The 5,000-nt window shown below is 36.8% G+C and overlaps 2 non-coding genes across 2 annotated transcripts; both read left to right on the top strand.

The window, feature by feature from the left end:
• The first annotated feature begins 44 nt into the window (after positions 1-44).
• On the top strand, positions 45-223 carry LOC138926935 (5.8S ribosomal RNA). The gene has a single exon (XR_011443589.1). It is a non-coding gene; the product is annotated as a 5.8S ribosomal RNA (ribosomal RNA).
• Positions 224-541: 318 nt separating this feature from the next.
• Positions 542-4,490, top strand: LOC138926936 (large subunit ribosomal RNA). The gene has a single exon (XR_011443590.1). It is a non-coding gene; the product is annotated as a large subunit ribosomal RNA (ribosomal RNA).
• Positions 4,491-5,000: the final 510 nt, after the last annotated feature.

The following is a 5,000-nucleotide window of genomic DNA, read 5'->3' as shown; positions in this document are numbered from 1 at the left end:
ATAAAAACATAATTGACGAATTGTATATTTATATATATTTATAAAACTCTAAGCGGTGGATCACTCGGCTCATGGGTCGATGAAGAACGCAGCAAACTGTGCGTCATCGTGTGAACTGCAGGACACATGAACATCGACATTTTGAACGCATATCGCAGTCCATGCTGTTATGTACTTTAATTAATTTTATAGTGCTGCTTGGACTACATATGGTTGAGGGTTGTAAGACTATGCTAATAAAGTTGCTTATTATTACATATTTTCATAATGATATGCATATGGTATATTATTGGATATATTTATATATTCATAATATTAAATATAAAAGCAATTATCTCAAATATTTATAAAAGAAAAAATGAAGATATACAATTCTTTCTTTTTTCAATTCAAATAATACTGAGAAATGTCTAGCATAAAAAAAATTAAATTTTTTTTAACTAGAATTGTCTCTTATTTAAAGATGCGAAAATTGAAAATATATCAAATATATTGTTCTTCATAGAGATATATTGTTTATATATATATATATTGCTTTATACAACCTCAACTCATATGGGACTACCCCCTGAATTTAAGCATATTAATTAGGGGAGGAAAAGAAACTAACAAGGATTTTCTTAGTAGCGGCGAGCGAAAAGAAATCAGTTCAGCACTAAGTCACTTTGTCTATATGGCAAATGTGAGATGCAGTGTATGGAGCGTCAATATTCTAGTATGAGAAATTAACGATTTAAGTCCTTCTTAAATGAGGCCATTTACCCATAGAGGGTGCCAGGCCCGTATAACGTTAATGATTACTAGATGATGTTTCCAAAGAGTCGTGTTGCTTGATAGTGCAGCACTAAGTGGGTGGTAAACTCCATCTAAAACTAAATATAACCATGAGACCGATAGTAAACAAGTACCGTGAGGGAAAGTTGAAAAGAACTCTGAATAGAGAGTTAAATAGTACGTGAAACTGCTTAGAGGTTAAGCCCGATGAACCTGAATATCCATTATGGAAAATTCATCATTAAAGTTATAATATTTAAATAATATTATAGAAATAGTGTGCATTTTTTCCATATAAGGACATTGTAATCTATTAACATATATAATTTATCATAAAATATGACTTATAGTTTATTCAAATTATTATGCTTGCATTTTAACATAGGATAAATGTCATTAATTTGATAAAGTGTTGATAGATTAATAAGAATACAGTGCGTTAATTTTTCGGAATTATATAATGGCATAATTATCATTGATTTTTGTGTTTATTATATGCACTTGTATGATTAACAATGCGAAAGATTCAGGATACCTTCGGGACCCGTCTTGAAACACGGACCAAGGAGTCTAACATATGTGCAAGTTATTGGGATATAAACCTAATAGCGTAATTAACTTGACTATTAATGGGATTAGTTTTTTAACTATTTTATAGTTAATTAACACAATCCCGGGGCGTTCTATATAGTTATGTATAATAATATTTATATTATTTATGCCTCTAACTGGAACGTACCTTGAGCAGATATGCTGTGACCCGAAAGATGGTGAACTATACTTGATCAGGTTGAAGTCAGGGGAAACCCTGATGGAAGACCGAAACAGTTCTGACGTGCAAATCGATTGTCAGAATTGAGTATAGGGGCGAAAGACCAATCGAACCATCTAGTAGCTGGTTCCTTCCGAAGTTTCCCTCAGGATAGCTGGTGCATTTTAATGTTATATAAAATAATCTTATCTGGTAAAGCGAATGATTAGAGGCCTTAGGGTCGAAACGATCTTAACCTATTCTCAAACTTTAAATGGGTAAGAACCTTAACTTTCTTGATATGAAGTTTAAGGTTATGATATAATGTGCCCAGTGGGCCACTTTTGGTAAGCAGAACTGGCGCTGTGGGATGAACCAAACGTAATGTTACGGTGCCCAAATTAACAACTCATGCAGAAACCATGAAAGGCGTTGCGTGCTTAAAACAGCAGGACGGTGATCATGGAAGTCGAAATCCGCTAAGGAGTGTGTAACAACTCACCTGCCGAAGCAACTAGCCCTTAAAATGGATGGCGCTTAAGTTGTATACCTATACATTACCGCTAAAGTAGATGATTTATATTACTTGTAATATAAATTTTGAAACTTTAGTGAGTAGGAAGGTACAATGGTATGCGTAGAAGTGTTTGGCGTAAGCCTGCATGGAGCTGCTATTGGTACAGATCTTGGTGGTAGTAGCAAATAATCGAATGAGACCTTGGAGGACTGAAGTGGAGAAGGGTTTCGTGTGAACAGTGGTTGATCACGAGTTAGTCGGTCCTAAGTTCAAGGCGAAAGCCGAAAATTTTCAAGTAAAAATAAATATTACAATTATTGTGAAAATTATATACTTGAATAATTTTGAACGAAAGGGAATACGGTTCCAATTCCGTAACCTGTTGAGTATCCGTTTGTTATTAAATATGGGCCTCGTGCTCATCCTGGCAACAGGAACGACCATAAAGAAGCCGTCGAGAGATATCGGAAGAGTTTTCTTTTCTGTTTTATAGTCGTACTACCATGGAAGTCTTTCGCAGAGAGATATGGTAGATGGGCTAGAAGAGCATGACATATACTGTTGTGTCGATATTTTCTCCTCGGACCTTGAAAATTTATGGTGGGGATACGCAAACTTCTCAACAGGCCGTACCAATATCCGCAGCTGGTCTCCAAGGTGAAGAGTCTCTAGTCGATAGAATAATGTAGGTAAGGGAAGTCGGCAAATTAGATCCGTAACTTCGGGATAAGGATTGGCTCTGAAGATTGAGATAGTCGGGCTTGATTGGGAAACAATAATATGGTTTATGTGCTCGTTCTGGGTAAATAGAGTTATAATCATTTATGGTTGTAACTTGTTCCCCGGATAGTTTAGTTACGTATCCAATTGTGGAACTTTCTTGCTAAAATTTTTAAGAATACTAGTTGGGTCAAACCAATTAGTTCTTATTAATTATAACGATTATCAATTAACAATCAATTCAGAACTGGCACGGACTTGGGGAATCCGACTGTCTAATTAAAACAAAGGATGGTGATGGCCCTGGCGGGGGTTGCGACAATGTGATTTCTGCCCAGTGCTCTGAATGTCAAAGTGAAGAAATTCAAGTAAGCGCGGGTCAACGGCGGGAGTAACTATGACTCTCTTAAGGTAGCCAAATGCCTCGTCATCTAATTAGTGACGCGCATGAATGGATTAACGAGATTCCTTCTGTCCCTATCTACTATCTAGCGAAACCACAGCCAAGGGAACGGGCTTGGAATAATTAGCGGGGAAAGAAGACCCTTTTGAGCTTGACTCTAATCTGGCAGTGTAAGGAGACATAAGAGGTGTAGAATAAGTGGGAGATATTAGACTTCGGTTTGGTATCGACAATGAAATACCACTACTCTTATTGTTTCCTTACTTACTTGATTAAATGGAACGTGTATCATTTCCTAGCCATTATACGGATATATTTATTATATCTTATGGTATTGGGTTTTGATGCAAGCTTCTTGATCAAAGTATCACGAGTTTGTTATATAATCGCAAACAAATTCTTTAATGAGAGATGCATTCATGTATTATCGATTTGAAAATTTGGTATAACTCCAATTACTCAGGTATGATCCAATTCAAGGACATTGCCAGGTAGGGAGTTTGACTGGGGCGGTACATCTCTCAAATAATAACGGAGGTGTCCCAAGGCCAGCTCAGTGCGGACAGAAACCACACATAGAGCAAAAGGGCAAATGCTGACTTGATCTCGGTGTTCAGTACACACAGGGACAGCAAAAGCTCGGCCTATCGATCCTTTTGGTTTAAAGAGTTTTTAACAAGAGGTGTCAGAAAAGTTACCATAGGGATAACTGGCTTGTGGCGGCCAAGCGTTCATAGCGACGTCGCTTTTTGATCCTTCGATGTCGGCTCTTCCTATCATTGTGAAGCAAAATTCACCAAGCGTTGGATTGTTCACCCATGCAAGGGAACGTGAGCTGGGTTTAGACCGTCGTGAGACAGGTTAGTTTTACCCTACTAATGACAAAACGTTGTTGCGACAGCATTCCTGCGTAGTACGAGAGGAACCGCAGGTACGGACCAATGGCACAATACTTGTTCGAGCGAACAGTGGTATGACGCTACGTCCGTTGGATTATGCCTGAACGCCTCTAAGGTCGTATCCGTGCTGGACTGCAATGATAAATAAGGGGCAATTTGCATTGTATGGCTTCTAAACCATTTAAAGTTTATTATTTATATTTTAAACGACAATGGATGTGATGCCAATGTAATTTGTAACATAGTAAATTGGGAGGATCTTTGATCACTGATGCCATGCTAGTTACATATGAAAAGATTATTTAACCCAATGACAAAGACTAGAATCAATTGTAACAGACTTTTGTAAAGGGCCAGGTGTTGTAAGTGGTTGAGCAGCTGCCACACGGCGCTCCACTGAAGCTTATCCTTTGCTTGATGATTCGAAACATAAAACAAATGTAAATATGCCTGTGTAAATATGTATATTTAGTATAAAAAAATCTTTATATGCTACCTCTAAGAAAGCATATAAGCATGTATCACGGGTTCTCCACGTTTCCCTACTAATTGTGGCCTACTAACTGTTTCGTCATCTTATTAGTGACGTGAAAAAATGAAAATAATATTTTTTCATTTATATTGTTATAAGTCTTAAACCTTAAGACGGCGGGAGTTGAATTACTTTCGTTTAGGTAGCCAAATGCCTCGTCATCTTATTAGTGACGTGAAAAATGAAAATAATATTTTTCATTTATATTGTTATAAGTCTTAAACCTTATAACGGCGGAAGATGAATTACTTTCGTTTAGGTAGCCAAATGCCTCGTCATCTTATTAGTGACGTGAAAAATGAAAATAATATTTTTCATTTATATTGTTATAAGTCTTAAACCTTATAACGGCGGAAGATGAATTACTTTCGTTAGGTAGCCAAATGCCTCGTCATCTTATTAGT

Source organism: Drosophila bipectinata, unplaced genomic scaffold (genome assembly GCF_030179905.1).
Source record: "Drosophila bipectinata strain 14024-0381.07 unplaced genomic scaffold, DbipHiC1v2 scaffold_11, whole genome shotgun sequence".
Classification (NCBI taxonomy): Eukaryota; Metazoa; Arthropoda; class Insecta; order Diptera; family Drosophilidae; genus Drosophila; species Drosophila bipectinata.
This window is presented reverse-complemented; position numbering and strand designations above follow the sequence as displayed.